Source organism: Phyllobates terribilis, unplaced genomic scaffold (assembly GCF_046119375.1).
Source record: "Phyllobates terribilis strain yellow unplaced genomic scaffold, ASM4611937v1 Scaffold_2__4_contigs__length_985480577, whole genome shotgun sequence".
In the NCBI taxonomy this organism is placed as follows: Eukaryota; Metazoa; Chordata; class Amphibia; order Anura; family Dendrobatidae; genus Phyllobates; species Phyllobates terribilis.
The window spans coordinates 365,833,869-365,860,784 of NW_027362762.1; positions in this window are offsets into that span (position 1 = coordinate 365,833,869).

A 26,916-nucleotide genomic window follows, 5' to 3' on the forward strand; every position below is an offset into this window, starting at 1 on the left:
TGCCTGCCTGTCGGGGTCCCCTGTGTCTGGGGGCTTACCTGGGGCAGGGGCTCCAGCAGTGCAGGTGTCCAAAAGGGCTGCAGCAGGGCTGGCTGGTGCTGGAGGAGGAGCTACACCTGGCTCTCTTCCTGCCAGTAAGGCAGGAAGCTCCAGGTCTGCTGGGAACAGTAGTGCTGCACTTCTTAAGGAGTGTAGTGTGGTTCTTAAAGGGCCAGCAGCGCTAAGTGCACAGAACCCCCCGGCAGGGAAGATGCTACAAGAAGGTGGCAGTACTGATAGTACCAATAACACTGGTAATATGAACACTGGAAATAGGGAAACTGTACATAAAAAGAGTGCCCAAACCCAACCAACCCCAGTGCGCATGGGAGTGAGAGAGGGGCGAGTGGGGTGATTGTGGACACGAATGGGGATGGTATGGGTATGGATGTGTCTGTGGTTGAGGATGCAAATGGTGGTGTGTCTGCGGGAGGGGGTGTGAATGGAGTGTCTGTTGGTAGCGGAGTGCACGGGGAGGGGACTGGTCCATCTGCCCACCCGGCCGCGAGGCCCCGGAGTTTTGCGTGGGTAGTGGCTGGGGCCTCGAGGTCTTCTCGGGGGGTTTCCTCACCTCTGGACCTCAGGGACGGTGACTTGTGACGCCATTTTCTGGAGGCCCTCAAGAATAGTGTTGAGCCACCCCTGTAGTGTTCGAGTTCGGTTCGGTTCGTAGAACACCCGTGTGTTCGCCGAACTGTTCGTCGAACACCTTCGAACACCGTTAAAACCAATGGCAGGCAAACAAAAACACATAGAAACACATAGAAAACACCTTCAAAGGTGTCCAAAAGCTGACAAACTGCTCAGAAGACACAACTAACACATGGAAAAGTGACAAGTACATATAGTCATGCGAAAAGAAAAGAGGTGGAGGAGTAAAAGGAGGGGGAGACACAGATATTGGCATGTCATGCCCCTCTAAAATCCAAAAAGTGAGAAGCCGACACGTTCAGTCCGCTCCTGCCCGTGCCACCTCCGTGTCGCCGAGTTTGTGCCAGAGCCGCGGTGAACCCTGACGGCCAGCCCCCCTCTCCCAATACTGGTGTCTGTCCGCTGGTGGGTCGAGCGAGCCCCCCTGTGGTGGAGGCAGCTCTAAGCTTTTTAATTTAAATTGTCTCTCTAATTTGAATGAATACACTTTAAATCCATTTACAAGGATCTATTGGAGGGCAAGTCTCATGCCAGCAGCCACATAATTCCAGCTCCAGTAGCGTCCACTAAAGCTGCTGCAGTTAAAAAGCTTTTATAAGGATCGAGCTCGGCTGTCCACCGCAAGGCATCCTACTGCCAGTCCCAGCCCCTATGCCTTGTGGTGCCTCCTGATGCTCTTCACTGAGTATCCCGTGGTCCCGAAGCATTTCCTTTAAAAAAATTAAGTGTCCAAACTACAGGTGGTGTAGCTTGCTTAACAGCCGGGATAATCCGCTGACTAGCAGACACTGCTACTAGGCACAAAGTATTTCCTGGCGTAGATGCAGTTAAAAATTTGTAATTAGATACTCTCGTTGGATGCTGAGAAAGCATTCCATAGAGTCTCCTGGCACGCCATATATGATTCTCTTAAAAAGCTTGGGGTAGGGGTCTAGGGGACCCTTTTATAGCCAAAATCACGGCCCTGTATCACAATACGTCACCTAGGCTGAAGATAAATGGAACTGTAGCACCCTGAGGGCTCGGTTGCTACAGAGGTATTGCACCTCACCCAGAGGTGTGATATCTCACTCTCAGGTAAGGATGGAGTGTGGATCAGGACCCGACACCTGCATGCATTACACCACATTGCCGTGGGGCAGGGCGACCAATATGCCTCTGAGATGGGCACGACAGTCCCTGTCCCTGGCTGGAGTGGGGGGAGGGAACACTGAGGAAGGGGAACCCTGTAGTGCAGGAGCAGGGAGGAAGCAGTTCCTGGGTGCATTGAGAAGGGAGTATAAAAGGTGGGCACCATCTTAGTTCAGTGCAGAGAAGTCTGAGCAGAAGTGGCAGGGAGCAGGGGCTCTGCATGAGCTCTGCTCCGGAGGCAGGCCTAGTAACAGAGGCCCAGGCCTGGAAGAGGGAGAAGGAAGGATGAGGAGCGGAGAAGGCTCCAGGAACGAGGAATGAAGGGATCCCAGGGGTGCGGACGAGCGAGTCGCCACCGCACGCCCGAATCCACCTGCGTGGAGGGGTCAGGCCAAAGGGGAAGACCGGTCCCCGAAACTAGTGGAGGCAGGAAACGACCCTCAGCTAGAAACCGGAGGCTGTGACATTTTATGTGGCGCAGCCCCTCGCTACACCCGCTAGGAAGGCACCACATAAGGGCAGGGAAACTGGCGCCAAGTTTACCAAGAGGAGGCCCGAGGCAGCCGGACAGAAGGGTTGGTAAGAAAGGCCAGACAAAGGACACACAAAGGGGGTCCTGGGAAGCGCTCCAAAGTTATCTGGGAGTTGTCTGAGCCCCTCACCTGGTGAGCACAGTACGACGAGGGCAGCTGTTACCTGCAGACGTGGTCTGGATAATAAGAACTGTGAGTAAAGGCCCTGGACTGCATCACTGACTCCGTGTCGTTACTGCTGCTGCCCTGCACCATCACCCCCATCCTCCGCATACACTGCCCTGAGGCTATACTCCTCCCATGGGGAGTTATGCTACGCTCTGCTGCACCCACAACACCAGCCTCAGCGGTCTGCCCTGCAGCGGCGGTTCACTCTGACCGCAATCCACGGGTGGCGTAGTCGGACATTTAAACATCAAAACCACATAAATAGTTCCGCCACTGGTTTGACCGCCCTGAGCCACGGAACCGGGTCGCCGCCACGAAGACTACAACCACCAGCATCCACCAAAAAGGGTCCGGCTCCGGGTGTCCCAAGGCCCAGGGGGTGCATCAGAACATTTTCATCACCTTTCACAATCACCAATGGGACAAGGCAGGGATGTCCTCTGTCCCCTCTCTTATACATCCTAGTGACGGAGCACCTGCTCTCATCAATTCGCCATAGCCCCAATATTAGGTGGATTGAGGTGGGAGGCACCGAGTACAAGTGCTCTCTATTTGCTGATGATGTCCTAGTATATATCACTCAATCACATATATCCATCCATGCTGTTATGGCTGAAATAGATCACTTTGTTACATGGTCAAATTTTAAAATCAATGCAGCGAAGTCTGAGGCCCTCGATGTCTCCCTCCCCAAATTCCATCCAGTCCAACTTTCCCTTTGCCTGGCCCTCACAGGGTATCAAATACTTAGGAATTCCTATTCATAGAGACCTCTCCCATCTATGTTATCTTAATTTTGGGCCCTTTATTGAACAACTCCATACAGACCACGGTTGGCAAGTTAGAACTGTAAGATTCACTACGTGAACCACTGGTGTTTTGTGGAAAAGCACATGTACACTGTGTTCCAAATTATTATGCAAAAAGTGTTTAGGAGTGATAAGGGAAGAATTTGTTTGTTTGTCAGTTAAACTCATTGATGGTGATGTGTGTCAGGGCTCTTTATATCACTGTAAGCAATTGCAGACACCTGTGCTAATTAGTTTGGCAGGTGTGTCCAATGAAAGGCAAGACTACTTAAGAAGGCTGTCTCACATTATTAAGCAGCCTACATTTTCTGCCAAAATGGGAAAGAAAAAGGATGTGTCGGCTGCTGAGAAGCAACAAATTGTGGAGTGTTTAGGTCAAGACATGACTACAATCAACATTGTGCGATGATCAGGATGAAGTGTCTTGGCAATCAAGAAGTATGTAGCTGATTCACAGTACACACGTGTGCGTGCTGATAAGGGCAAATTGAGGACTCTTTCCTACAGGCAATTACGTCAGGTTAAAAGAGCAGCGGCAAAAAAGCCTTGTCATAGCAGCAGACAAGTTTTTGAAGCTGCTGGTGCCTCCAACGTCCCCCGAACAACAAGATGTAGGGTCCTTCAGAGGTTTGCAGCTGTGCATACGCCATCCTGTCGACCTCCTCTATCCACTTCACACAAGCAGAAATGGCTCCAGTGGGCCAAACATTACATGAAGACTGATTTCAAAACTGTTTTGTTCACGGATGAGTGCCGTGCAGCGCTCGATGGTCCAGATGGATGGAGTGGAGGATGGCTGGTTGATGGACACCCCACGCAAACACGGCTACAGCGCCAACAAGGAGGAGGTGGAGTAATGTTTTGGGCTGGAATCATGGGGAGAGAGATTGTCAGCCCCTTTAGGATCCCTGAAGGCGCTAAAGATGAACTCCATAATGTATGTGGATTTTCTCAAACAGCACTTCCTGCCATGGTTCAAGAAGAAGAACCGTGTATTTCACAGCAAGATCATTTTTTTGCATGATAATGCACCATCTCAAGCTGCACATAAAACATCTGCATCTCTGGCTGATATGGGCATAAAAGGGGACAAACTTATGGTGTGACCCCCATGCTCCCCTGACCTCTACCCCATTCAGAACCTCTGGAGCATCATCAAAAGGAGTGTCTATGATGGCGGGAGGCAGTTCACATCTAAGCAACAGCTCTGTGAGGGTATTCTGTCCTCATGCAAAACAATTGAAGCAGAAACCATCCAAAACCTGACAAATTCAATGGACGAGAGAGTTCAGAAGCTCCTTTCGAACAAGGGGTCCTATGTGAAAATGTAACATCACCTAGAATAAAGTTTTGAGTTGAAAACTGTTTGATTTCAGTTTCTAATAACCTGCTAATGCTTATAATTTCAAAAATGACCATTTTTTTGGTCTTTATTAAAATGAAAAGGTTGATCGAAAAGTTTGGGGGATCTAAGAGTGTGGCAACCCAGTAGTCATGATTACTTCGAATTCTGACAATATGAGGGTCATGTTGCAGGTAGTGCAGCAAGAAGGCACTTATGTGTCTTGCGCATCTCGGAGCCCCAAAATTTTTTCCCGGGCTAGATGCAGCTAAAAATTATTATTAATTTTAAATCTGGTGGAGCTTAGTATAGATGGCCTAATAGGATCAGTGCTACACACTGCTACAAAGCCCAAATTATTTTCCAGTCAAAATACAGATAAACATGATTAGTAATTTTAAATCTGGTGGAGCTTATTATAGATGGCCTAATAGAATCAGTGCTGCACACTGCTACAAAGCCCAAATTATTTTCCAGCCAAGATACAGATAAACATAATTAGTAATTTGAAAGCTTAAAACGGTTGGTAGGGTGATTTTAACCAATCATCAAGCTTTTACTCTCCCCAGGATGACACAGGGGTAGAAAAGTCGTTTCGGATCCATGATTTGTTCATCTTCATGAACGTGAGTCTGTCTAAATTATCAGTGGAGAGCCGCGTGCGCTTATCTGTCAGCACACCACCAGCAGCGCTGAACACACGTTCAGACAGAACGCTGGCTGCGGGGCATGACAAGATCTCCAAGGCTTAAGTGGCTAGCTCCGGCCATTTATCCAGATTGGAAGCCCAAAAAGAGCAAGGGTCCAGTGACACAGTCATGGCTTCAATGTTTACTTGGAGATACTCCTGTACCATCGTCTCTAGGCGTTGACTATGTGTCAGACTTCTTGTCTCCTGTGGCCTTGCAAAGGATGGGCTAAAAAAGTGGTGAAATGATTCCGCAAAATTGATGTTACCAGCAGATACTGTGGTTCTGTTACGGTTTGAGTGCTGAACACTTGACGGTCCCACCGTTGGCAAGTTGGAACTGTGAGATTCACTACGTGCACCACTGGTGTTTTGTGGAAAAGCACATGTAAGATTCTGCAACAGTCTCTGCTGATACTCCTGCATGCATGCATCCCTTTCTATGGCAGGAATAATTTCTGCAAATTTACTTTTGTACCGGGGATCTAACAGTGTGGCAACCCAGTAGTCAGGATTATTTCTAATTCTCACAATTCGAGGGTCATGTTGCAGGTAGTGCAGCAAGAAGGCACTCATGTGTGTTGCGCATCCAGGAGCACCAAGTCACTGTTGTGTTGGTGGCGAGGTAACAATCATGCTTCCTTCCTCTGTCCTCTCCCCCCAACCTCGCACAACAGAAATGTGATCAAGGTCTCCCTCATCTGATGAGTCTTCCATCAGTTCGTCCTCCACTTCTTCCTGGGCTCCTGCACCTTCCTCACTAGTTTGGCTGCTACCATGCGCCCTGGTAAAACCATCTCCCCCACCCTCACATGCCTGCCGCCTTGGTGCTGCCGAACGTCTGGACCTTGCAGATGTTAGCCCTTCCGCATACAACTCCTCCTCCTCTACTTCCTCCACCTCCTCTTGTGCCACCACCTGACTCTGAATTCTGTTTAACATGTGCTCCAGCATGTAATTCACCGGAATAGTCATGCTGATAATGGCATCGTCAGCACTAAACATCTTCGTTGCCATTTCAAAACTGTGCAGAAGGGTACATAGGTCCCTGATCTGAGACCACTCCTCCAGCGTGATTTGCCCCACCTCTGGATCTCGTTGGCCCAGGCTATACGTCAGAACTAGAGATGAGCGGTGTTCGACTAGAACTGTTCGCCAATCTCAAATTCGAGCTGTTTTGGGCGGTGTTCGAGTTGTTCGACGAACCCGAACGATTTGCAAAAAATTCGGCTGTTCGAGGTTATGTTCGATAACTGTTCGTGCACCAAAAGCGTGTCCTGCATGTCTGGCGCTATTTAGAGCACCAATCATGCAGAGATTGTCTGCCACTCACTGTAATGCCACAGCCATGGTGGTTGTGGCATTACAGTGATTGCCCAAATCGATGGGAACAGTGCCAACAGTGAAACATGAAAAGCCGGCAATTCAGCAGCGGCATACACCGGTACCCGACAATTTAGAACCGAAAGAATAGAGCTTCACACATAGATTAGATAGATATAAACATGTCAGCCACATATATACGAAGTACAGTGACAGTGTTGCTTACTGTACTTGTCATTTAGCGTAAAGGATTTATCAAAAAAAATAATAGTGTTTTCATGAACCGTCTCTTTAAAAAAGCCGGCCGGCAATTCAGCAGCGGTACCCGACAATTTATAACAGACAGAATAAAGCTTCACACATAGATTAGATAGATAGAAACATGTCAGTCACATATATATGAAGTACAGTGATAGTGTTGGTTACTGTACTTGTCATTTAGTATTAAAATAAAGGATTTATTATTAAAAAAATTGGCGTGGGGTTCCCCTTAATTTTAGGCTCTAGCGGAGGTTAAGCAGACGGCTGGGGCAGATGTTTGAAGCCTGGGAAGGGGGTAATACCCACGGAGCTTCCCAGGCTACTAATATCAGCCCCCAGCTGAATACATAGCCTTTACTAGCTATTAAAATGGGGGACACCCCAAAAAAAATGACGTGGGGTCCCCCCTAATTTAATAGCTAGCAAAGGCTAGGCAGACAGCTGGGGGCTGATATTAATAGCCCAGGAAGGGAGCCATGAATATTGGCCCCCTCCCAGGCTAGAAACACCAGCCGTCAGCCGCCCCAGAAATGGCGCATTCATAGGATGCGCCAATTCTGGCACTTAGCCTCGCTCTTCCACGCTGCCCTGGTGCGGTGGCAGGGGGTAATAGGGTTGGGGTTGATGTCAGCTTATAATGCCAGCTGACATCAAGCCCAGGTTAGTAATGGAGAGGCGTCTATAAGACACCCCCATTACTAACCCCATAGTCAAAGTTAAAAAAAACACAAACACCCAGAATAAAGTCCTTTAATTGAAATAAAGACACAATCCTTTATTGTTCTAAATTAAACCATACTTACCGTCACGCCCATTCCAGCTGAAGCCAACGATCTCCTGCAATAAAAGAAAAATAATAAAGCAACCTCATCCTTACCTTTCCATGGTTCCCACGACAGCTTCAGCTCTGCTACATCGAGATGACAGGCTGGACCGCAGCAGAACGCTGCCATCCAGCCTCTCATCCCGCAGACACTGAGAAGCGCAGGCTTGCTTGCGCTGCTCAGCGTCTCTCTGTGACGACATCCAGATGAGCCGAGTTCATGTCCAATGAATTCGGCTCACCTCATGCACGTCACTGACAGCGTGGGAAAATTCTCACGCTGAAGCGGTGAGTGCAGGAGAATTCTCCCACGCTGTCAGTGACGTGCATAAGGTGAGCTCATGTCCAATGAACTCAGCTCACCTCCTGCACGTCACTGACAGCGTGGGAGAATTCTCCTGCACTCAGCGCTTCAGCGTGAGAATTCTCCCACGCTGAAGCGCTGAGTGCAGGAGAATTTTCCCACGCTGTCAGTGACATGCATAAGGTGAGCTCATGTCCAATGAACTCAGCTCACCTCCTGCACGTCACTGACAGCGTGGGAGAATTCTCCTGCACTCAGCGCTTCAGTGTGAGAATTCTCCCACGCTGAAGCGCTGAGTGCAGGAGAATTTTCCCACGCTGTCAGTGACGTGCATGAGGTTAGCCGAGTTCATTGGACATTAACTCGGCTCATCTGGATGCCCTCACAGAGAGACACTGTGGAGCGCAAGCAAGCCTGCGCTTCTCAGTGTCTGCGGGATGAGAGGCTGGATGGCAGCGTTCTGCTGCGGTCCAGCCTGTCATCTCGATGTAGCAGAGCTGAAGCTGTCATGGGAACCATGGAAAGGTAAGGATGATGTTGCTTTATTATTTTTCTTTTATTTCAGGAGATCGTTGGCTTCAGCTGGAATGGGCGTGATGGTAAGTATGGTTTAATTTAGAACAATAAAGAATTGTGTGTTTATTTCAATTAAAGGACTTTTTTCTGGGTGTTGTGTTTTTTTTAAATACTTTACTAGAAATTCATGGTGGTCATGTCTAATATTGGCGTGACCCCATGAATTTCGGGCTTAGGGCCAGCTGATAATGCCAAGCTGGCCCTAACCCCTTTATTACCCAGTGAGCCACCGCATCAGGGCCCTGGATGAGTTGGGTACAGCGCCAGAAGAAGGCGCTTCTATGAACGCGCCATTTTCCGGGGTGGCTGCGGACTGCAATTTGCAGCGGGGGTGGCCCAGAAAGCTTGGGCCTCCCTGCGCTGCGGATTCCAGCCCCCAGCTGCCTAGTTGTACCTGGCTGGACACAAAAACAGGGCGAAGCCCCACGTCAATTTTCTTTAAATTATTTCATGAAATAATTAAGAAAAAAAGGGCTTCCCTATATTGTTGTGTCCGGCCAGGTACAAATAGGCAGCTGGTGGTTGGGGGCAGCCCGTTCCTGCCTGCTGTACCTGGCTGGACACAAATATAGTGCGAAGCCCCACGTCAATTTTTTTTAAATTATTTCATGAATTTCCTGAAATAATTTAAAAAAATTGAAGTGGGGCTTCGCACTATATTTGTGTCCAGCCAGGTACAGCAGGCAGGAACGGGCTGCCCCCATCCACCAGCTGCCTATTTGTACCTGGCCGGACACAACAATATAGGGAAGCCCTTTTTTTCTTAATTATTTCATGAATTTCATGAAATAATTAAAAAAAATTGAAGTGGGGCTTCGCACTATATTTGTGTCCAGCCAGGTACAGCAGGCAGGAACGGGCTGCCCCCAACCACCAGCTGCCTATTTGTACCTGGCCGGACACAACAATATAGGGAAGGCCTTTTTTTCTTAATTATTTCATGAATTTCATGAAATAATTAAAAAAAAAGTACGTTGGGCTTCGCCCTATTTTTGTGTCCAGCCAGGTACAACTAGGCAGCTGGGGGCTGGAATCAGCAGCGCAGGGAGGCCCAAGCTTTCTGGGCCCCCCCCGCTACAAATTGCAGTCCGCAGCCACCCCGGAAAATGGCGCGTTCATAGAAGCGCCATCTTCTGGCGCTGTACCCAACTCATCCAGGGCCCTGGTGCGGTGGCTCACTGGGTAATAAAGGGGTTAGGGCCAGCTTGGTATTATCAGCTGGCCCCAAGCCCAAAATTCATGGGGTCACGCCAGTATTAGACATGACCGCCATGAATTTCTAGTAAAGTATTTAAAAAAAACACAACACCCAGAATAAAGTCCTTTAATTGAAATAAAGACACAATTCTTTATTGTTCTAAATTAAACCATACTTACCATCACACCCATTCCAGCTGAAGCCAACGATCTCCTGCAATAAAAGAAAAATAATAAACCAACCTCATCCTTACCTTTCCATGGTTCCCACGACAGCTTCAGCTCTGCTACATCGAGATGACTGGCTGGACCGCAGCAGAACGCTGCCATCCAGTCTGTCATCCCGCAGACACTGAGAAGCGCAGGCATGCTTGCGCTCCTCAATGTCTCGCTGTGACGGCATCCAGATGAGCCGAGGTCATGTCCAATGAACTCGGCTCACCTCATGCACGTCACTGACAGCGTGGGAAAATTCTTACGCTGAAGTGCTGAGTGCAGGAGAATTCTCCCACGCTGTCAGTGATGTGCATGAGGTGAGCTCATGTCCAATGAACTCAGCTCACCTCCTGCACGTCACTGACAGCGTGGGAAAATTCTCCTGCAATCAGCGCTTCAGCGTGAGAATTTTCCCACGCTGTCAGTGACGTGCATGAGGTGAGCCGAGTTCATTGGACATGAACTCGGCTCATCTGGATGTCGTCAGAGAGAGACGCTGAGCAGCGCAAGCAAGCCTGCGCTTCTCAGTGTCTGCGGGATGACAGACTGGATGGCAGCGTTCTGCTGCGGTCCAGCCTGTCATCTCGATGTAGCAGAGCTGAAGCTGTCGTGGGAACCATGGAAAGGTAAGGATGAGGTTGCTTTATTATTTTTCTTTTATTGCAGGAGATCGTTGGCTTCAGCTGGAATGGGCGTGATGGTAAGTATGGTTTAATTTAGAACAATAAAGGATTGTGTCTTTATTTCAATTAAAGGACTTTATTCTGGGTGTTTGTGTTTTTTTTAACTTTGACTATGGGGTTAGTAATGGGGGTGTCTTATAGACGCCTCTCCATTACTAACCTGGGCTTGATGTCAGCTGGCATTATAAGCTGACATCAACCCCAACCCTATTACCCCTGCCACCGCACCAGGGCAGCGTGGAAGAGCGAGGCTAAGTGCCAGAATTGGCGCATCCTATGAATGCGCCATTTCTGGGGCGGCTGACGGCTGGTGTTTCTAGCCTGGGAGGGGGCCAATATTCATGGCTCCCTTCCTGGGCTATTAATATCAGCCCCCAGCTGTCTGCCTAGCCTTTGCTAGCTATTAAATTAGGGGGGACCCCACGTCATTTTTTTTGGGGGGTCCCCCATTTTAATAGCTAGTAAAGGCTATGTATTCAGCTGGGGGCTGATAATAGTAGCCTGGGAAGCTCCGTGGGTATTAGCCCCTTCCCAGGCTTCAAACATCTGCCCCAGCCGTCTGCTTAACCTCCGCTAGAGCCTAAAATTAAGGGGAACCCCACGCCAATTTTTTTAATAATAAATCCTTTATTTTAATACTAAATGACAAGTACAGTAACCAACACTATCACTGTACTTCATATATATGTGACTGACATGTTTTTATCTATCTAATCTATGTGTGATGCTCTATCTTTCTGTTCTAAATTGTCGGGTACCGCTGCTGAATTGCCGGCCGGCTTTTTTAAAGAGACAGTGCATGAAAACACTATTATTTTTTTAAATAAATCCTTTACACTAAATGACAAGTACAGTAAGCAACACTATCACTGTACTTATTATATATGTGACTGACATGTTTCTATCTATCTAATCTATGTGTGAAGCTCTATTCTTTCTGTTCTAAATTGTCGGGTACAGATGCTGAATTGCCGGCCGGCTTTTTTAAAGAGACAGTGCATGAAAACACTAATATTTTTTTTAATAAATCCTTTACACTAAATGACAAGTGCAGTAACCAACACTGTCACTGTGCTTCTTATATGTGTGACTGACATGTTTCTATCTATCTAATCTATGTGTGATGCTCTATTCCTTCTTGTCTAAATTGTCGGGTACCGGTGTATGCCGCTGCTGAATTTGCCGGCCGGCTTTTTTAAAGAGAGTGTCTTCTGAGCAGTTTGTCAGCTTTTGGACACCTTTGCAGGTGTTTTCTATGTGTTTCTATGTGTTTTTGTTTGCCTGCCATTGGTTTTAACGGTGTTCGACGGTGTTCTAAGGTGTTCGACGAACAGTTCGACGAACAGTTCCTCGAACATCCCGGTGTTCGACGAACCGAACCGAACCCGAACACTACGGGGGTGGCTCAACACTGGTCAGAACGTATTGCACCAGGGCTTGTCGGTGCTGCCACAGTCGCTGCAACATGTGCAGAGTTGAATTCCACCGGGTAGGCACATCGCATTTTAGCCGGTGAAGTGGCAGGCCCAACGACTTCTGTAGAGATGTAAGTCGCTGAGCTGCGGGATGCGAACGTCGGAAGTGAGCACACAGCGACCGTGCCCTCTGCAGAAGGCCATCTAGTCTGGGATAGTGGGCTAAAAATTGCTGGACAACCAGGTTCAACACGTGAGCCATACAAGGCACATGTATGACATTGCCCCGGTGAAGGGCCGCACCCAGGTTTGCAGCATTGTCGCACACGGCCTTCCCTGGTTTCAGGTCCAGTGGAGACAACCATTCATGAAATTGGTTCTCCAGAGCTGACCACAACTCCTCAGCTGTGTGACTCACATTTCCCAGACATTTCAAAGTAAAAACCGCCTGATGACGTTGAGCCCTACTGCCAGCATAGTAAGGAGGTGTGCAGGATCCCTTCTGCACAGTTAGAAAGCTTGTGGCATGACCAGACAGGCTTTGGGTGCAGGTGGAAGACGGAGAGGAGGTTGAGGAGGCAGAAGCAGTGGAGGAACTTTAACATAAAGAGGATTGATGCACAACTCGTGGGGACGGCAAGACTTGGACAGCAGCCCCTTGTCCTGCTGTCACCATAGTTACCCAGTGCCCAGTCAGCGACATGTAACGCCCCTGTCCATGCCTACTCGTCCAAGTGTCTGTGGTGAAATGCACCCTGTCACACACAGAGTTTCTCAAAGAAGCGGTGATGTTGTGTGCGACATGCTGGTGGAGCGCAGGCACACCTTTCTTTGAGAAGTAGTGCCGACTGGGCATCTGGTACTGGGGCACTGCGACGGACATAAGGTCTCGAAAATCCTCTGTGTCCACCAGGCGGAAAGGCAGCATTTCTGTAGCCAAGAGCTTGCAGATGGTGAAATTCAACCTCTTATCTTTCTCATGGCTAGGAGGAAATAGTCTTTTACTTGTCCACATCTGAGGGACCGAGGGCTGGCTATTGTGCTTAGACGGGGTTGATAAGGGTGTCCCCGGCAAATTGCCGGTCTGTGAGGAAGATGCAGGCGGACATGTTAGGTTGCCTTGATCCAAAGGTGGTGCTATCGATGTCGGACAGCGCTCAACACCAGCTGGTGTTACCACCTCCAAAGAAAATGATGACCTGCCAATCACGCTGGCTGTTGCGGGTAAAGAGGTGGCAGGTCTGCGCCCCAAAACAGGTGTGACTGCTGTCCCCCCAGTCACAGAGGATGAAGAGGCCGCGGATGCACAAGATATGGCAGACGGTGGTTGGCCCGGCCGGCTAGGCCGCATTGTAGCACACTGAGCTTCCCACTGCAACTTATGCTTCATGTCCATGTGCCGGTTCATGCATGAAGTACTCAAACTATGTATTTTTTGGCCTCTACTTAGCTTTTGCTGACAAATGTTACAGATAACACGAGTTGGGTCATCTTTATCGATCTGAAAAAATGCCCAGGCTATGCAAGGCTTAGCACCCATGCGACCTGAAGAGCCACCACGACTTGTGGTGAGAGGCAGAGTTGTGTTTGAGGATGCAGTTGTTGACGTGCTTCCAGTATTATGTCTCTGTCCAGGAAGGTGCAACCTGACCTCGTCGTCACTAGCATCTTCCTCCACCTCCTCTGCTGACCTCATCTCTTGGCTGACTGTGGGTTGACAGTAAGTGGGATCTCCAACCTCATCATCATCACCCTGTGCGTTATCACATCCGTCGTCCTCAGAGCCAACCTGTTCCTGCCCTGACAAAAAACTAAAGTTGTCGCTCCAATCAGGTATTTGAGTCTCATCATCGTCTTCCTCATTGTCTCCACCATCAGGAGTTACAGTTTGGGAATGAGGGTCTACATTATGGTCAGAACCTTGTGCGTCTGGTCCTGGATCCGACGCATAAAGATTCTGGGCATCAGTGCAGATCATTTCCTCGTCTGGATTCACAGAAGCGCTGGAGTCGACCTCTGATTCCCAGGCTATAGTATGAGTAAACAGCTCTGCAGACTCAACCATCTGTTCTACCTCATACTCAGACGGGCAGCTGGAGATTTGGGAGCTGTGAGGAAGCAAGTGCGATTGGGGTGACACCTTTGAGGACTGGAGTATTTGTGATGTTGAAGTTGATGTGGAGGAGAGCCCACTTAAAGGAGCACTTGATATCCGTTGAAGCACCTGCTGTTTTTGTGCCTCATCTGGAATTTGTAGCGATTGGCGTGGCTGTAAGAAAGGGATCTTATCACATTGTCCGCTAAAAGAAGTAGACATTTTAGTTTGGCTGGAAGATGGTCTTTCTTCTGCAGATGTTACTGTTGCTTTAACACCTACCCACGGACACAACCTTTTTTCCCCTTCCCAACATGCCTATTCACCTTTCCACCAGCAGCAGGCCTTTTTCCACTCATTTTGGTGGTTAACTAATTCACAACTCTGGAGTTGTTTGCACAAAAAAACAATGGATGGGAACCGAGCAGAGCTGAGTGGCCAAACTGTGGTATTAGGCCAAAACTATTGGCTGGGTTAGATGCAGAAAAAATTTGCAACCTGATGGAGGTCAGTATAGATGGACTAATAGAGAAAGTCCCACACACTGCTAGAAGGCCAAATATTTTTTCAGAGCTAGATGCAGACAAAAAATTATTTTGAATTTGCAACCTGATGGAGGTCAGTATAGATGGACTAATAGAGAAAGCCCCACACACTGCTAGAAGGCCAAATATTTTTTCAGAGCTAGATGCAGAAAAAAAATTATTTTTAATTTGCAACCTGATGGAGGTCAGTATAGATGGACTAATAGAGAAAGTCCCACACACTGCTAGAAGGCCAAATATTTTTTCAGAGCTAGATGCAGATAAAAATTATTTTTAATTTGCAACCTGATGGAGGTCAGTATAGATGGACTAATAGAGAAAGTCCCACACACTGCTAGAAGGCCAAATATTTTTTCAGAGCTAGATGCAGAAAAAAATTATATTCAGTTTGCAACCTGATGGAGGTCAGTATAGATGGACTAATAGAACAAGTCCCACGAACAGCTAGAAGCCCAAATATTTTTTCAGAGGTAGATGCAGATAAAAATTATTTTTAATTTGCAGCGTGATGGAGGTCAGTATAGATGGACTAATAGAGAAAGTCCCACACACTGCTAGAAGGCCAAATATTTTTTCAGAGCTAGATGCAGAAAAAAATTATATTCAGTTTGCAACCTGATGGAGGTCAGTATAGATGGACTAATAGAACAAGTCCCACACACTGCTAGAAGCCCAAATATTTTTTCAGAGCTAGATGCAGAAAAAAATTATATTCAATTTGCAACCTGATGGAGGTCAGTATAGATGGACTAATAGAATGATGCTATGCCCAAAAGATTTTACTTCACTAGGTGCAGTAAAACAATTGGTATTCTATACACAGGTGTTATATCTTGCAACACAGATAGGCTACTCCACTGACTAACACACTCTGCAATAGGCCAAAAAGGATTAGCTTTGCTAGATTCAGCCAAATGCTGTGAAAAAAACTTGCACAGCACTGGCACAGACCTGCCTGGCAAAAACTGATAGGAACTGATGTAACCTAGTCCTGAAAATGACTGCAATTACAATTAGTCTTTACTCCCACAATCTATCTATTTAAGAGCACAGACCTGCCTGATAAAAGTCGTAGGAAATGCTGTAACCTAGTCCTTAAAAGGACTGCAATCACAACTATTCCCTACTCCCAAGCTATCTGTAGATTTGTGCGAAAATTGGCTTGAAATTAACAAGGTATAGCGCACACAGCAACAGCGGTGCCGTCTAATACGCAGCTGCAGCAGTGAGAAAATGGTGGCGACGGTGAAAATGGCTTGGTCTTATAGGGCAAGGACATGTGACATACGCTGCCAATGACACATGCCCTTGCTTGTGTGAAAAAAAGCACTTCGCTCCGTGTGTGCGCTGCTGATAGGCTGACAGATTGCACCTCCCCACTGTAAATGAGGGAAAGAGAAAAAAAAATGGAGATCTTCATTATTCCTGCAGAGATCCATCCCCTGCCCCTCCCCCCACCCCGCTGTACACTCAAACTGCGTATTAACATTAATTTTCATCATTACTGAGAAAAAATCCAGTTATGATTTTGGTGCACGAACAGTTATCGAACATAACCTCGAACAGCCGAATTTTTCTCAAATCGTTCGTGTTCGCCGAACGGCTCGAACACCGCCCAAAACATCTCGAATTTGAGATTGGCGAACAGTTCGAGTCGAACAACGCTCATCTCTACTCAAGAAGGGAGAATGGACGATCATGGTAGAGGGAAGAGAGGTGGACCTGGCCTTTTGGCTGGATAGGCACGGCCAGGCAGCTTTCCAAGATAAAAGGGAGGGTGAGACAGTATGGTCCCTCCCGACAGCCGGGCAGAGGGTAGCCAGGAGGAATGTGGTCCATCTTCGGTGGAGGGAGAGTGAAGCGTGCCCGCCTAGAACGAAGGTTGTGGAGCTCCTCCTGAAGATGGACTTCAGGGCGATTGACATCTTTTCCCTGAGCCATCCTTTTGGTACCTCCATCTTCGACATCAGTTTTGTTCTGCCGGAGGACTTAGAGCTTTTCTGGTCGAATTTTGAACTGGTGAAGGGGGAGCCCGGCTGGCGAGACTTTGCCGTGCAGGCGGTGTCTCGCCAAAATGGAGTAAAGAAGGTGACCGTTCTGACCAATAACGAGTCACTTTCTCGGATTGATATCATGACGTGGCTTTCTCGTTATGGGGAAGTCACGGAGGTCCCAAAGAAGAACAGGGACGAGTTTGGCATTTGGTCAGGGGGCTGGACCTTCATTATGAAGTTGAAGGTTTCAGGTGGTACTGCCACCCACATCCCCTCCACGGCATTCCTGGGGAGGGACAGGATCCTGATCTACCAGGGGCAACCAAAGGTCTGCCACAGGTGCTGTGACCCCCGCCACTTCAGCGAGGGCTGCAAGGTGCAGAAATGTGCCTTGTGTGGTGGGGTAGGTCATCTGGCCGTGGCCTGTGGTGACATTAGGTGCCACCTGGGTGGTGATCTAGGTCACCCGCATAGCCGCTGCCCCCGCTCCTTTTCCAACACCATCTCTGGTCAGGCGGGGGAGAGCCATGGGGGGCTCCCCAGTGGTGCATCCTCTGCTGGAACTGGAGGTGGGGGCGGGAGGGGAACTGAGGGGTCAGTGAGCAAAGGCGAGGCAAACACACCTGCCCACCAGTGGCAGCAGGTGAGGCGCCGAAAGGACAGGGGGCAGGATAAACCTCAGGCGACAGGGGTGATGACTGTCCCCTCCCCGGAGGCTGCAGGGCTTACTGGTTCCCCTCTGATCCCCCTCTCCAATCGGTTCCAAGCCCTCGATGACTCTGCTGTGTCGGAGGTCGGGGGTAAGGAGCCGGAAACAACATCTGAGGTGCCTTCAGAGGGTGGTGGGGTCCGTCCTTCGGGGGATTCGGTTTCCCCTGGGGGGGTGGACTGCCCAGGGGTCCAGAGGTGAGGAAACCTGTACTGGGAAGGTGGTGTCCGATGATGGAGGGGTGGGCATGGACACCTCGGTATCCCTAAAGAGGAGGGGTGACTTGGGCTCCTCCTCAGATGGCAAGACAAAGAAGGGGGGTACAGTAAAAAAGAAGGCCATCTAACTCAATCATCCATGATGGCGGAACCTACCCCGTTGACTCTGGCGTCGATTAATGTCGCCAGCATTAAGTCAGATGCGGCCAGATTTACGGCCTTTGATTTTTTCACCCGAGTTGAGGCTGACATTTTATTCTTGCAGGAGACCAGACTAACGGACATGGGGGCCATTTATAAAGCAAAAAGGGAGTGGAGGAGTGGGCCCTCATACTGATCTCTTGTGGCCGAGCCATATAGCGGGGTAGCGGTCCTTTTTAAGTCTGCTTCGGTGGAATGCAGACGGGTGATTGAGGTAGAAATGGGGAGGTGCTTGGTTCTTGACATCTTCATGAGGGGGCAAGAGCTTCGGCTCATTAATATCTATGGCCCGCAGTCTAAGCGGGACCATAAATGTCTCTTCCTGAAGGTCAAGCCCTATCTTTTTACAAGCCGGCAGGTGGTCTTCGGTGGGGATTTTAACACTATAACTAAATCCCGTGATAGGGGAGGCCCCGGAGACCGGCTGGCTTATGATAGCATAGCCTTGAATAGCTTAGTGAGTGAAGCTCGCCTGGTGAATGTCCACATCCGGCACACCCCCGGTCACGGGGGTTTCACCTTTCATAGGGGTAGCAGTAGGTCTAGGATAGATAGGTTTTTTTTAAAGTAGGAAGCCGTCTCTTCTGCAGTGTCCGCTGTTGAGGTGGAATTCTCCGACCACTGTTTTATTTTATTTTCCTTGAATGTTACAGAGACCCCCCGGATGGGGAGAGGCCTATGGAAGCTGAATTCGTCCCTGTTGGAAGAAGCGGATGTAAGACAATCCTTTGAGGAGTTTCTTCAGAGCCAGGTACCTCTCTTGGATCTCTGTAGCACTAAGTTTGAGTGATGGGAGATCTTCAAAAGAAGGGTTGCAAGGTTCTTCCATCAGCTCTCGAGCATCAGGGGCCTGAACAGGTACTGCCTGTATCGGGATCTGGGGAGGAAACTCGAGCAGCCCGTCTCGACTGGAGGGGACCGTGAGGAAATCTCCAGGGTGAAGGCCTTGCTCAAGGGGTGTGAGTATGATAGGCACACATCCTTGGTTTTTGAGAGGGATTTCGGGAGGTACCGCTGGCCCGACCCTTAGAGGAACTGCAGGATGTCAGTGAGTTGTAAGGTGGTAACAGGACTGATCGACAGTACGGGATCCCTGAACAGATCCAAATCAGGGATCCTGGAGGTGGTCAGATTCTTCTACTCACACCTCTTGGGGGGGAGGGAGCCTGATCGGGATGAGATGTCGGCTTTCCTAGCTGAAACCATCCCTGAGCCAGGGGATGACCCCTCTCTTCATGTTTTGGCAGAGGCAATCAGGGAAGAGGAAGTGAGATGGGCGATTGATGGGCTCTGGCCCAAAAAGTCGCCTGGTCCGGATGGCTTAGCATCCAAGTTTTACAAGACTTTTAGGGACTCCTTGTTCCCACTCTTGACTGAGGTGTTTAATGAGTGTCTCTCCTTGGACACTCTGCCCAGTTCAATGAGGAAGTCAGCCCTGATTATCTTGTCAAAGGGTAAAGACTCGTCCCATATTGAGAATTGGCGTCCCATAGCGCTTCTCAATACAGACCGAAAGGTTCTGGCAAAGGTGCTTTTTAATCGGTTGGTGAAATTTGCACCCCGGCTCCTTTCGGGGGCCCAGCACTGCTCTGTTCCAGGCCGCAGTACATTTAGTGCTGTGCTCGGTGTCTGTGAGGCAGTGGAGCAGAGCAGGGCAGGTCACTGGAAGGGGTACTTGCTGTCCTTAGACCAGGCGAAGGCCTTTGACCGGGTTAACCATGAGTACCTCTGGTCCGTCCTTCTGAGGTACGGTCTGCCCGGGAGGTATGTTGATTGGTTGAGAGTGTTATACAATGGGGCAGAGACTTTTCCGCTTGTGAACGGTTGGGTCAGACACCCTTTTGAGGTGAAGTCTGGCGTCCGCCAGGGCTGTCCTTTGAGCCCACTGTTATACGTGTTCGCGATCGACCCCCTTCTAAGGAGGGTAGAGCGCGGACCGTTGGTGGAAGTCGGGATGGACCGGGCGAAGCCAGAGGCCGCCTTGAGGGTAGTGGCGTACGCCGATGATGTTTCCCTTTTTGTATCCTCGAGAGGGGAGGTAGATTGGGTCAAGTCTGAGGTGGAGCGCTACTCGGTGGCATCCGGGTCCATGATCAACCGGGATAAGTGTGAAAGTCTCTGGCTGGGAGGGGAAGATCCTATTTTTGATCTCCCGGACACCCTTCCAGTGCCTCAGGCCACAGCAAAAATATTAGGCATCAGTTTCTGCCCGGGGGACTATCCCCAGCAAAACTGGGAGGGCAGACTTAATGTCGCCGCCCAGAAGGTGGATAAGTGGAAGGGTTGGTCCTTGACCCTGAGGGAAAGGGTTAGCCTGGCCAAAGGGTGTTTGCTCCCTTTGTTAATATACTTGGGCAGTGTCTGCATCTTGCCAGAACCTCTTTGGACACGGGTCTACAGCCTGTTCTTCCAGCTATTATGGGGGAATAGGCTGAACCTAATCAAGAGGGAGGTCACGTACCGCACGAGGAGACTAGGAGGGTTGTATATGGTCAACCCAGTGTTGTTTCTAGTAAACACCTTTCTTAAGGCAAACATCGCCAACCTCTGGGTAGAGAGGGCTCCTCCGTGGGTATTTTCCTGTAGGGGGTGGTTTCGGCCTTTCTTCCAGGAATGGGAGACAGGAGGGCAGGTGATGGACCTTCAAATGCCTCATGGGCATCTTCCGGCTTATGCTACCCCGGTTCTGAAGGTGATCCACCTGTGGGGTCTGGGAGTGTGGAAGATCAGGACCTTTGTCAAGGAGGTTACTTGACAATAGGGTCCTGTTGACCCACTTTCAGAAGCCCCCGGCGCTCAAGGATTGCCCAAGCCGGGATCTGGAGGTAGGGCTTGGGTTATTGAACTCTAAACAGATCCCCTTGAAGTTTTGGAACTTGGCTTGGCGCTGCTTCCATGGGAGACTGTATGTGAGGGACAACCTGAAGTACAGGAAGTCTGATGACCGGGATTGTCCCCACGAGGAGTGTGGCGGCATGCTTGAAAGCATGGAGCACTTCCTGCTTCAGTGTCCCTTTAATACAGAGGTCTACAGTAGGGCGGGAGCTTCCATTGTCTGGCCCAGGCTGGCAGCTCTTTCCTATGCGGAGTGGGCCTATGGGGCATTCAGGTCCATTGGTGGCCGAGACGGGGGCACTGTTTTCTTAGTTAGCTTAGTGACTAGGTTCTACACGTGGAACGCACGGTGTTTTGTGTCCACCCAGCAGAAAGCCCTGCCCCGGGAAGAGGTGATTAGGAACATCCTGGGTGACCTGGCAAAAGTGCGCTCGCTGGAGTACGAGAGGCTGGGTGCAGGGAGGGCTTCCCTTCTATGGAGGGGGTTCTCATTTAGTGTGCCCTAGGGAGAGTTAGGTTACGTGTGTCTGTAATAGGGTGAGTTCAGTCTCTTCCTATATTTTATATTTTATATTTATTTGTAGGGTCAGATAGGTGTGTAGGTCAGGGAGGGACAGACAGGGACAGTCTTCAGGGATAGGTAGTTAGTATTAGGTTGGTAGTGAGGGTCAGAGAGGGACAGGTAGGGACAGGTAGGGAAAGATTGGTAGGGCGGTAGGGACAGGTTTTTCATTTTCTTTAATAGGGAGGGACTGGGTGTTGTGTGTTAGATTAGGGTGAGAGCCTCGGTAGTCTCCAGTTTCCTGGTGGTGGGCTGCTCCCCTCACATTGTAGTTTTTTGTTTTACGGTATTGGAGACCCGAATATAGGGCTTGCAAGCACTGAACTTGGGTCTGACTTTTGGTTCATGGTTTTGGTCAGTTGTTATGTCATGGCAAGTAGTTAAAAGTTGTGCAAGTATATTGTTCTATTGTTATGTTGTGTTTATTGTTATAGTTATGTTGTATAGTGTATGTACATGTATATTTATGTTGTGTATTGTATGTATATGTATGTGTAATTTACGTGTGGGGGGGTTTAGTGTAGGTTGGGTGGGGGTATCTGGGGGGAGGGGGGAGGGGTTTTGGGAAAATGGACGTCCTACGGGATGCGGGAAAAAGAACCCGTTATGTGTGAAGAATTTAATGAAGGCCATAAACTTTCGTGGGACCTTGCTGTGATAAGGCCACAGACTATCTTGGGACCTTGGGTGATAAAAAAAAAAAAAAAAGGTGGTGGGAAAAAAAAAAGGAGTGGTTTTCGTGAGTGCATAGTAGTAAGTTTCAGTTTTTGTCCAGGTTGGCCTATCTCTTATTTCTTTGGGCAATGGGCCAGTCTTTTGTGTTTTAGTTTTTTTTAGGGGGTTAGGTATGAATGTGGTGAATGGAAGGGGTCGTGGCTATGACGGGCGAGTTGAGGTCTTCCCTAGCCGGGGGGTCTCCCGGTGAGTGAGAGACTTTTTCTTACCGTACATGTCATTTTAACTGGACTCTGTGATTTTGGATTTGGGCTATGTCTTGTTGGTTTTTTTTTGTTTCATGTATGTTTGTATTTGTGCTTATATTTGCATTTTGTATGTGTTTTGTATTTTTATAATAAAAAAAGAGTTCCAGCTCCAGTAGAGTCCACTAAAGCTGCTGCAGTTAAAAATCTTTTATAAGGATCGAGCTTGGCGGTCCGCCGCAAGGCGTGCTACCGCCAGTCCCAGCCCCTTTGCCTTGGGACGCCTCCCCGATGCTCTTGACTGAGTTTCCCGGGGGCTCGAAGCATTTCCTTTGAAAAAATTAAGTGTCCAAAGCACAGGTAGTGTAGCTTGCTTAACAGCTGGGCTACTCCTCTGACTAGCAGACACTGTTACTAGGCCCAAAGTATTGCCTGGGCTAGATGCAGTTAAAAATGTGTAATTAGATCTACAGGTGGTGTAGCTTGCTTAACAGCTGGGCTACTCCACTGACTAGCAGACACTGCTACTAGGCCCAAAGTATTGCCTGGGCTAGATGCAGTTAAAAATTTGTAATTAGATCTACAGGCAGTGTAGCTTGCTTAACAGCTGGGCTACTCCGCTGACTAGCAGACACTGCTACTAGGCCCAAAGTATTGCCTGGGCTAGATGCAGTTAAAAATTTGTAATTAGATCTACAGGCGGTGTAGCTTGAAAAACAGCTGGGCTACTCCACTGACTAGCAGACACTGCTACTAGGTCCAAAGTATTGCCTGGGCTAGATGCAGTTAAAAATTGTTATTAGATACACAGGTGGTGTAGCTTGCTTCAGATGGGCTACTCCGCTGACTACGAGACACTGCTACTAGCCCAAAAGGCTTTCCTGGGTTAGATGCAGTAAAAAATTGTTATTACATACACATGTGGTGTAGCTTGCTTCAGATGGGCTACTCCGCTGACTACGAGACACTGCTACTAGCCCAAAATGATTGGCTGGGTTAGAAGCAGTAAAAATTGTTATTAGATACACAGGCGGTGTAGGTTGCCTCACAGCTGGGCTACTATGCTGACTAGCAGACACTGAAGCTTTGGATCAGACCTCTGATTCCAGGCTATAGTATGAGTAAACAGCTCTGCAGACTCAACCATCTGTGTTACCCCAAGCCATAGTGTATGTAGTTTCTTATGGTTAAAAGGGGGAGGGGGAGCGACCCAACCCACCTGGAATTGACGATGCCAACATCATGTAAAACACAGCAAGGGGACTCCAAAAAGAGTCTCCATTTTTTCAAAAAAATTGTGGCACAGACACCACTTAAGTGGCATCAATTGCCCCAGAGTTGCTTAAAATGTTTGGTGAGGTGATTTTCCAAAATCCTCAAGCTTTTAGTCTCCCCAGGAAGACACAGGGGTAGAAAAGTCCTTGCGGATCCATGATTTGTTTATCTTTATGAACGTGAGTCTGTCTACATTCTCAGTGGACAGCCACATGCGCTTATCTGTCAGCACACCACCAGCAGCGCTGAACACACATTCAGAGAGAACGCTGGCTGCGGGGCACGACAAGATCTCCAAGGCGTGAGTGGTGAGCTCAGGCCATTTTTCCAGATTGGAAGCCCAAAATGAGCAAGGGTCCAGTGACACAGTCATGGCTTCGATGTTCACTTGGAGATACTCCTGTACCATCCTCTCTAGGCGTTGACTATGTGTCAGACTTCTTGTCTCCTGTGGCCTTGCAAGGGATGGTCTAAAAAAGTGGTGAAACGATTCCGCAAAATTGCTGTTACCAGCAGATACGGTGTTATTGTTACGGTTTGAGTGATGAAGACTCGACAGTCCCACGGTTGGCAAGTTAGAACTGTGAGATTCACTACGTGCACCACTGGTGTTTTGTGGAAAACCCCCTCTGCTGATACTCCTGCATGCGTGAATCCCTTTCTATGGCAAGAATTATTTCAGCAAATTTACTTTTGTACCGGGGATCTAAGAGTGTGTCAACCCAGTAGTCGGGATTACTTCGAATTCTGACAATCCGAGGGTCATGGTGCAGGTAGTGCAGCAAGAAAGCACTCATGCGTCTTGCGCATCCATGAGGACCAAATCTTTGTTGTGTTGGTGGCGAGGTAAGAATCATGCTTCCTTCCTCTGCCCTCTCCCCCCAACCTCGCACAACAGAAATGGGCTTCACAGGTGGGCTACTCCGCTGACTACCAGACACTGATACTAGGCCCCAAAAAGTTTTCCTGGGTTAGATGCAGTAAAAAATTAGAATTAGATACACAGGCGGTGTAGCTTCCTTCACAGGAGGGCTACTCCGCTGGCTACCAGACACTGCTACTATGCCCAAAAGGATTTACTGGGTTAGAGGCAGTAAAACATTGTTATTAGATACACAGGTGGTGTTTAACTTGCTTCAGATGGGCTACTCCACTGACTACCAAACACTGCTACTAGGCCCAAAAAGATTTCCTGGGTTAGAAGCAGTAAAAAATTAGAATTAGATACACAGGCGGTGTAGCTTCCTTCACAGGTGGGCTACTCCGCTGACTACCAGACACTGCTACTATGCCTAAAAGGATTTACTGGGTTAGATGCAGTAAAAAATTGTTATTAGATACACAGGTGGTGTAGCTTGCTTCAGATGGGCTACTCCACTGACTACCAGACACTGCTACTAGGTCCAAAAGGATTTCCTGGGTTAGATGCAGTAAAAAATTAGAATTAGATACACAGGCGGTGTAGCTTCCTTCACAGGTGGGCTAGTCCGCTGACTACCAGACACTGCTACTAGGCCCAAAAAGATTTACTGGGTTAAATGCAGTAAAAAATTAGAATTAGATACACAGGCGGTGTAGCTTCCTTCACAGGTGGGCTACTCCGCTGACTACGAGACACTGCTACTAGGCCCAAAAAGATTTCCTGGGTTAGATGCAGTAAAAAATTAGAAATAGATACACAGGCGGTGTAGCTTCCTTCACAGGTGGGCTACTCCGCTGACTACAAGACACTGCTACTATGCCCATAAGGATTTACTGGGTTAGATGCAGTAAAAAATTGTTATTAGATACACAGGTGGTATAGCTTGCAACACAGATAGGCTACTCCAATGACTAACAGACACTGCTACAGGCGCAAAAGGATTGGCTGAGCTACATTTCGCCAAATGCTTTGAAAAACACTTGCACAGCACTGGCACAGACCTGCCTGGCAAAAAGTGCTATGAACTGCTGTAACCTAGTCCGCAAAAGGGCTGCAATTAGAACTAGTCCCTACTCCCTAAACCTATCTCTCTATGTAACTGGAAATTCGCTCGCAATTCCACAGTTATACTGTATAGCGCCCACAGCAGCAGCGGTGCCGACAAACAGCTGCAGCAGTGAGAAAATGGTGGCGACGGGGAAAATGGCTGGGTCTTAGAGGGCAAGGACATGTGACATACACAGCCAATGACACATGCCCTTTCTTGTGTGAAAAAAAAGCACTTCGGTGCTGATAGGCTGACAGACTGCACCGCCCCACTGTAAATGCTGGAAAGAAAAAAAAAATGGAGATCGGCATTATTTCTGCAGAGACCCATCCCCTGCCCCTCCCCCCACCCACTCTACACTGAAACTGTCTATTAACATTGATTCACAGTATTACTGTGAAAAAATCCAGTTACGCTTTTGGTGCACGAACAGTTATCGAACATAACCTCGAACAGCCAAATTTTTTGCAAATCGTTTGAGTTCGTCGAACGACTCGAACACCGCCCAAAACAGCTCGAATTTGAGATTGGCGAACAGTACGAATCGAACACCGCTCATCTCTAATAACAAGCCTTGAATTCAGAATATGGATTTAATTGAAAATAAGTAATTAAATTCGACCATTTCTTGCTGCTACTATGTAAATAAAAAAGCAACTATTAAGGTACTGTTGCTGATGTATGTCTCAGATGTATTAATTCACAGTAACACTATTAGTGATGATAATTAGACTGTAAATCACTTGAATTTTGGATTTCTATTCACAGACAGAAACTATTACTCTCATTATCAATCAGCACTGAAGTAGTACCCCATAATCACATTAGGCATTTTTCTAACTTCATGCTGTGTGCTGAGAGCTCCTATCCCTAGATAGTACAGGTATAAAATGGCATTTATTGGCCATCTGCCTGCAATAGCCCCCAATTGGCTGTTCTACATCATGTGATTGTATTGCTGGAGGGCAATATGGGTAAGCCAACTCTGCTCGCTAGACTCCATTAGTTCACTCATTGTGTAGCATGTGTGAAATGGCACTGGATTTGTATTTTCCTTTTTTGTTTGATCTTTGCAAGTCAAATCTTAGATTATTTGAATTGTGAATTTCAGGAGATTTAACTTGCAAATTGCCTCTTCAGAGAAAAAGAGGACTTGTACTCTATAGCGCCACCTATTGGAAGCAGCAATCCTACAAGTCACAATCAACCCTTTAACGAGTCGTGCAATATGACATAGGATAAAAGCCAAATCAGAATCTCAATTTGCAGACACGGTGTTTCAGGCTGTTGACCCTCGTCAGTGCAAAGTATGAGGTCTGATTTGGCTAGGTGAGAGGCTCTGGACTGAGGTCTAAGGGGTAGCGTTTCTCCTTAAGGAGAGTGACACACCAACACTGGCACGTCAAGGTAAGGAGGCTTATTTGACATGCAAT